Consider the following 8477-nt stretch of genomic DNA (forward strand, 5'->3'; position numbering starts at 1 on the left):
AGGCGCGCACTTTAAACCAGTTGCACCGTGAAGGCGCTCGGATGGGCAAGCGTTAGCCGGCGCGCCGTTTTGGGGAGCAAGAAAAAGAATATGTAGACGTCCAGGGCGTTGGTTGCGCGATGATATTGCGTGTTCACAAGTAAAGAAAGACAAAGGCACGTCTACAATAAGAACTCGTATATTTAAGCAAAAGCGCTGCGAGGTGAACGAGGCAGCAGCGATTTGATGGGGGCGAAATGCAAGAACACCCGTGTATGTACTTATCATTAGGTGCACGTTGGAGAACTCGAGGTGGTCGAAATTGATCCGGTGCCACTACGGCGTGCCTCGTAATCATATCGTGGTTTTGGCACGTAATACCAAGGAATATAAATGAAATAAATGTACCGTATGTGTCAACCTCGAATAAAAGACCGAAATTTTTATTCCTTTCATGGGAACAACCGTGATCTAAGTCTGGTCTAGCAGACGAAACGTTAATGAAAATATACAGTGCCAATCTATATCTATCCGCCTCGTGCGCTGCTGCTTTCAGTGGTACTGGTGGCGCCACCAACGGCGGACGGTGGCGATAGGTGGATCTGCGCGGCTCAGAGAAGCCGTGGGTAAAGCGCCTGTTACTCTCCGTTTTTCTATTCATGTTTCATTCTGGTTTGATATTTGTACTGCCGACGCTGCTCCACTAGACAACCATGCCGTCTGTTACGTCCATTGTTCTATATTATTTGTTTTAAAATGGCAGGCCCGTTTTTTTATGCGTGCGCGCGATGCACTGCGTACGTTTCTTACGTGCATGTGTCCAAGTTGTTTGCGTGATCTGTTAACACAGATGAAATAAAAATTGTTGCAGTACAAAACAGCATTCTTGTTTTATTGAACACCCCAAACAGTACAACAATGACTATTACGGCTGTATGCCTGCTTAAGAAACGCACAAAAGACACGCGATTTTATCTTCGCCCAACACTCGTAGCACTCAACTAGGCCAAGAAAACCAAAATCTAACTTGCTGAACGTTTTAACAGCCGTCACACAGCTGCATAATAATGCGTGAAAGTACTGTAGCAAATGACCAACAAACATTCACACAGCGTTTTTTTTTTTTGTTCACAGACCGTATTAACATATGAGGAAGTTCTGTCATTGCAATCACATATTTCGGAATATCTAATCACTTTCACCATTGAAGCCACAATCCTCTAACACATGCGCTTTAAATTGAGCATGGCATTACTGAGACTTATATAGGAAATGCGCACGCGTGGCATTACTCAGATTTATACAGGAAATGCGCACGCGTGCAATGTATCTCGTATGCTAGATTCTCCTTTGGTACGTGCAGCTCAAAATAAAATGCGATTCTAGAAGTAATGTTCGTGGAGTAGCGAGCATATAGCAGAACAACTACTTACAGCTTCACTTACCTTTGCAAAAACGGTATTCCAATTGCAATTCAATATTAACCGACGCAACACCGATAACAACACACTTGTTGCACACAGGCGTACCAGGTTGACACGCGAGGCCAAGCGCGGTATTTTAAGTGTAGCACAATCGTGCGCGTACAGTACGCTAGAATATTCTGGCACAATGTCGTCAAGCTTGCAGTCACTTCAGCGGTTCCCACGATGTAGCACCAGTTGACGTCCTCGCGTCATCAAACTTCTACGACGCCGAGAACTACGCACACAGCTGACTTGGAAAAACGCGGTCTTGCAGGAGGCCATCTTGTCCCGCAACCAACGGACAAAAGTACACAACTGAGGCGTCTGAAACATTGCCGTTGATGAGATGGCAGCTGAACGAAATCAGGGCTCGTCGTCCGACGTGTGGCCACCGCCTTAACACAATATTAACGTTGCGACGTTCAAGGAAGACGCGACGAAAGCGACGACGAGCCCAGCCGGTCTTGTCGGGTACGCTACAGCACAGTGCACCACGCGCACTCTCACGGCCACCGAAAGAAATAAAAGAAAGTGGAGAGAGGAGTTAGCTTGGAGCAGGGCCGTACCCAGGAATTTTTTTCGGGGGGGGTTTGCGTGTAGAAGGGCTGCCATTTTTTAAGATTTATACTGGCTTATTTTTGTGAATAAATCAAGTACATCGCTTACTTGTAATAATTCGATGGTACTTTTCAATTATTTGTACCCAAATAAAGAAATTGGTATGTCAACCTCAAATTCTGGTTAAAGCAAGAAATAAGTTTGGACAATAGCACCACCAAAGCCGGGGACACCGCGACCAACGGCTCCTGATGAAGTAACACAATGTAACCACGGTACAAAAACGGTATGTATGTGTTACAAGCTGCCACTATAGCGTCGCCAGCGCGAAGTCGGCGACGGGAATGGCAGCAGGTTAGGTCGTTCCGTACGTAAGCAGAGACAGTGAAGAGATCAGAGACGTGTGTGGGGAAAAACAAAACTCTAGTGATATTGCAGCACGAGGAATCTAGTACAACACTTAATACCAACTAACAAAATACATATAAAATCAATAAATCAGCTTACAAGAGAGAAGTATTACAAACTACACAAAACTAACCAACAATAAAACTACAGATGAGAAAGTCCGAAGGTATAAACAGGTGAAGGGATACCTGTGATGACCGGCAGCGTTGAGTCCACGACGATCGGATGCAAGAAGTCAGAGAGAGTTCTGGCACAACTGCGATGTCGGCGGTGTTGCAGAGTGCTTGAAGCCGATCTCGGGCAGGTTGAACTTACTCGAGATTCAAGTACCGATGCCTACGTTACAGACGTTAATTTCGCGTCACAACTAGACGAATGGCTAAGTTTAGGTGGCCAGCCGATACGGAGCCACAACCACTTAAGGGATACTTCTTGATCTCCTTCTACACCATGTTGGTCAGCAACTAGACTGCTTAGCAAGGCGAAATCCTGCGCTTAAATCGACCTCCGTGTCCCCTCATTCTCGTCCTGGGGGAAAAGAGACCTCCACATGGGTCCAATCATGCACGTTTCATTGTTAGAAACTCCACCCTAAAAATATATTGACCGCGTCCCTTTTTAATTAGGAGAGAGTCCTCAACTGAGCGAGAGTGACAACCTGTTGGGGTTCTCTCATACGGCTTGTCCACAAGCAGTTTTGCCCGTGGGAATGGTCAGTTTCCTTGGTTTCAGCCGGTGCGTCTTGCAGTCTACAGCTGGTTCGGGGTGCATCGCGGCCTTTGACGACCCTGCCGACGCCGCCGTAGGTACAAAGGATCAAACATCGGCGACTAACGTTTGAAGAAGAACACCCCATTCAGTACTTCCCTGCACTAAAGACCAGTCTTTTCATGAGCGAACGGTTCCACCGGTCAGCGGGGGAGTGCGGCGCCCGTTAATTTGCCGTTACGCCGGGTCGCAAAAATGGCAGTCCGTGACAGTATGTATGCAAGCAAACAAACAAGTCGCCCGACATTCCGATCTTCTTGTTACCGTTCGCACATTCTGCTTGCTGGATAGTTTCCTCGTAATTGCGAAAGAATAGAAGGGTTGAAGCTTGGGCTAGCTGGGTTTAGCTTTTAATCGACTCTTGAAACATAGAGGGAAGTTTAAACGAGGAAGTTTTTCCTTCTCGGCAACTTGCAAAATTCTGTGAGGACTTGTTCTGGGGTCACTTGAAGTTCTCGATGGATGCTGAGCAGTGCTAGTCCGGTCAATCTGTCGTTGTTCATATGATTTCGAAGGTAGCTCTTCAGCCTTCTCAGTGTGGAAAAAGTCCGTTCCGGGGTCGACGTCGACACGGGTAAAGTCGCCAGGATAGAAAGTAGGCTGTGGATGTTCGGAAAAAAGTCGCGGTTGCACATCTCTAAGGCCTGTAAAGCACAAGCTGGGCGATTCTTTTCTTCGATCTGGCAGCATTTGTTCACCCACAGTGTGAACTCTGCTTCGATGACATTAGCGGAAGGAATGTCGCCAAGGTAAAACTGCACTGCATCATCAATATCAGAAAGGCTAGCCGATGCGCAGAATTTCGGCAGCAGCATGTTAAGGCCAACCACGACCTTCTTATGGGCATCGAACCGGTCTCTTAATTGATTTTCGAAGTCAGCCAGCAAAGGCAAATACACATTCCTCCGGTAGTACTCTTCGGGAGTAGCAGAAGGTACGTTGCTTCTTTGCATCTGCCTTCCAGTGATGCGTGGTAGGGCCATCTCAACATTTGTGATCTTCAGCAAAGAGAGCGACTTCAGAAAAATCTTATTAAATTCCGTTTCCGCACTAGCCCTTTTTGTGGAAAGAACGTCTATAACATTCTTTACGTGATCGCACGCTTGAGCCAAGTCACAGTCAATTTTTTGAAGAAACTTGCAAAGTGGCAGTGTCAAAGAGAAGAGGTCGCTACAGATCTGAAGCGAAACGACAAACTCGGGCTTCGTAATGGCATTGAGCAGTTGAGAAGCTTTTGATGAAGTATCAGATGACGTGGCCTCTTCTTCCAAATATTCGAGGAATTGTACAATAGGCACGTACAGTTCAAGGAAACGCTGAAGTGCATCGTGACTCTCTACCCACCTTGTTTGGCAAAAGGAGAGAACTGATTTTCTTTTTTCTTGTGTTAAATCTTCTACTTTGTCTCGCAGTTGGTTCGTCCTCTGTGGCGAAGCTCTCACAAACGTACAGGTTGAGGATACAGTTCCCAAACAGTTGCGGATGCTGGGGAGTTTGCATGCGTGAAGCAGAGCAAGGTTCAACGAGTGGGCGCTACAATGCACGTACAACGCTTTGGGCGCTGTTTGACGAATGAAGGCTTGAACACCGTTAAGGTGGCCGCTCATTGATGCCGCGCCGTCGTATCCTTGCCCGCAAAGTAGGTTCAGGTCAAAGCCATGACCTCTAAGGCTGTTCAGGATTGTGCTCGCCAGCGCCTTGCCAGTGAGATCGTACACGGGAACGAAATCTACAAAATCTTCTTTAAGTATGGGCACTCCCGACGTGTCGTGTCCAACGTACCTTACACATAGGGAAATGTGGGCGGTGCGAGATATATCAGTGGCCTCGTCAGCTAGAACTGAAAAACACGAACCTGAGTTGACGTTTTCAACTATCTTTCTTTGTATGATTTTACCACAGAGGGTGATCAACTCATTTTGAATTTTTGGGCTCGTGTACAGCGCATTCGCCGGAGATGTTTCCATGTGAGCTCTCAAGGCGGCATCTCCACATTTTGCTCTCATCCTAAGCAGTGCGCGGAAATTTCCATCATTTTTCAATGGCAGCACTTCAGACATATTTATCGGACCAGAGTCGTCTGTGCCGCGAAGCGGTACTTCTTGCCTGCCACAGAAAAGGATTGTTTCTATTATTGGCAGCAAGTTCTTGCGGTTTTCTTCCGCCTGCTTTTTAAGACCGTGGTCAAGTTGTGTTAAGATGTCATGCTGTGAGCGGGACCGGACTGCTAAAAAGTTCTCCGATAGCGTTGTTGACATGGCGTGATAACTGCTGGATGCGTGGCTCTTAAAGGCGTCCATGGCTTTCTTGTAATTGGTGAACTCCTTAGTTACAAAACAGCCCAAGCGCTGGTGCTCCCCTTTTCCTGCACACTCGCTTGCGAAGACTACGCAATATTTGCATAATGCTCCTTGAAGCTTCTCTGAATAAACAAGCCATGGTAACGATCTACCCAGTGAGGTTGGAACTTCAGATTCCTTTTCCCTGTGGCTGGATAATCATAGTTAGCCGGAGGGGTCCACGGATTGAGCAGCAGCTTCTCCGTCGTCTCTGGATCATTTACATTATTGCTTTTCGAGACAAACAGTCCCAAGTCCAAAATATTCGCACTCGTCGCACAGAGGGGAGGCGAACCAGAATGTGTAGGTGCCATGCCACTCACCTTCCTTGGGCATTGCCCAGTGGTAAAGGCGTCACTTTGCCCAGCGTTGACTGTAGAACAAAGGTCACTTGGAGTTGCACTGCGGCCACCATCATTTTCCGGCGGCGCATGGGTGTCCTGCTTGTGTTCGTTCTCAGGTGATTCACATAAACCGGTGCATTCTCCTGAGTCGCTACAGAAGTTCCGACGCGCTTGGCTTTCCACCAGTGCTGAGGAGGGCGAAGTTTTATCCTTCGAAGGAGGCGGTTCTTCTCCGTCCGCTTCATCGGTTCGAACTTTCTTGAAGTAAGACGCAAGACTCCTTTGCTTCGTTGTTGCAGAGTGTCTTTTCATTTTGCTGCCGCAATCCTGTGCACGCACACAGAAGTGGCCAGTGGCTCCAAAAAGACGTTTGCGACTGCTTCGACTGCCTGGCGTGAACGGCGGGCGATGTTTTCTTCCTCTCTTATCCACTTTACAGTGGCTAGAATGTAGAAGTGTGATGAACGCGCCGGCTCCCGCGTGGCGCATGTGTTTTCTGAACGCCGCTACAGCTGGTGTGCATGCAGGACCATTATTGTACTCCCGCTGCAGCAAACTGGATTAACGCTACTTAAAGACCTTTTCACAGAAGACTCCATGGGCACTCCATACTCCCCTTAATATACGTGAACCCCCCAAGAATGCACTGCCGAGACATTTGCACTCCCGTGGTACAGTCCAGAAAGCAGGTGTTGCTCCGTTCCTGTGAAAAAGTCACCTTTTCACAGACGGCTCCCTGGGCGCCTGCATAATTCTCTCTGGGCTGCGCTAATTAAATAGCCGTGACCCCCCAAAAATGCACTTTGTAGGCTGTGACGTCAGCCTCTGTACTCCCGCGCGCAGCCCAGCTTGGCGGCGTTTTTTCTCTCCTGTGAAAGTTGACCGCTGGTGCCGGATTGTGTGCCGGCTGTATCCTCGCTTTGTGTGCTTTGTAGGGAGGCGCATATACCTTGTGTGTACAGAAGAGGTAGATTTCCTTGCGTGTGGTTAAGGTTGTTCGAAGTTGCTCGGATATGCCAGTCTTTCAGTAGATGTCATCTTCGATGATTCGTTTCGGTGGCGAAGACTACAGTTTGAGAAAAGTTTACCCTGCAGCCTGCGTCCTCGGAATGCGCCGCTGAGTTTTTCCGCTTAGGGGTTTCGTTCCCTGGCAAATTTGCGCACGTCGTGTTGGTGTTGCCGTTGCTGTCGAACTGTTTACTTTCACAGAAGGAGACGCGCTTTTCGTAGAAACCCAAAGCCGACACGTGCGGTCCGCACAGACGGATAACTTCTCCAGCGGCAATGCACAAGGAAAGCATCTGGAATCAATAAAGGAGCTGCTACGGGGTGAAAGACGAAAAAGAAAAGACTCGAAGGAACGCGAGGGCGAAGTGCAAAGCTGTACAAATAGGGCAGGTGCGCGTGCGGGGGAGGGAGCGCTGAGGTGTTCTGGTAGGTTTGAAGAAAGGAAGAAGAGGGAAGCAATGCCAGGAAAGTTGCAGTGTAACTTTGGCAGCTGGGGGTCGCTGTGAAGGCGTGTAAATATTTTAGTATCACCCGAAAAGTTAAAGCATCAAAAAATTTCGGGGGGGGGGTCAGAACCCCCTCAACCCCCCCCTAGTTACGGGCCTGGCTTGGAGCATGGCCAGTCGGTGGAAGCAAGAGGACGTGTTGCCACGGCCGGGCTAGACCGCACGCGCGCTTCTTTTCTTACGGCCTTCTCACCCGTCGCGAAAGCAATGGGAGAGTTTCTCAGTATGTTTCGCCGCCCGGCGGCGGTAGGGGCGCTGCGACCCTGACCGTGCATCTCCTGCGCCGCGCACACGGCACAAGAGTGTTGCTCGATGTGAAACCGCGGAATCGGGGTTCTCGACGGAGAAAGGGGAGGGGGATTATTCAAGAAGTCGGGGGTAGAGGGAGGATCGTCTCCTTTAACAAAAAAAAACTAATGTTATCTGACGGCTCGCCGCATAATGTATGCATGTGCTCGTGGATAATACAAGCTTAAACTCAGTAAAACTGCGGAAGAATCGGCTAACGAGGCATAATGCAGTAGGGTAGCGAATTGGGCGAGTTGGAAAATGCTCATGATGGTTAGCGCAAACGCAACACGGACGAAAAGAAGAAAAAACGACGACACAAGCGCTATCTAACAACTGAATGTTTATTGGAAAAATCACAAATATATATGTATAAGAAAGAGAAAAAACAACAAACCCGCACATGTGCCAAAGATAATTGACAGATAAAAACGTGTATGCTAACAAAACTACGTCCTTTCCAGGAAAGACACTTCCTCATCAATCAAAGCGATAGAAGGGCAGCTCACGCAGTTCTCTTTCTTAGACATATATATTTGTGATTTTTCCAATAAACATTCAGTTGTTACATATCGCTTGTGTCGTCGTTTTTTCTTCTTTTCGTCCGTGTTGCGTTTGCGCTAACCATCATGAGGCATAATGCCTCATGATGGAGGCGTGAAGGACTGGCAACGATCAGAGAGATATATAAACAACGCTGCACCTGTCCTGCAAGCAGAGAGCACCAAATACCTTTGGCCCTTGGTCTCGTTGGACAATGAGGCCGCAATTAAGAGGTCGCCTTCCCTTTGCTAGCTATTTTCTATTTCTTTA

The sequence above is a fragment of the Rhipicephalus sanguineus genome, chromosome 2 (assembly GCF_013339695.2).
Source record: "Rhipicephalus sanguineus isolate Rsan-2018 chromosome 2, BIME_Rsan_1.4, whole genome shotgun sequence".
NCBI lineage: Eukaryota > Metazoa > Arthropoda > Arachnida > Ixodida > Ixodidae > Rhipicephalus > Rhipicephalus sanguineus.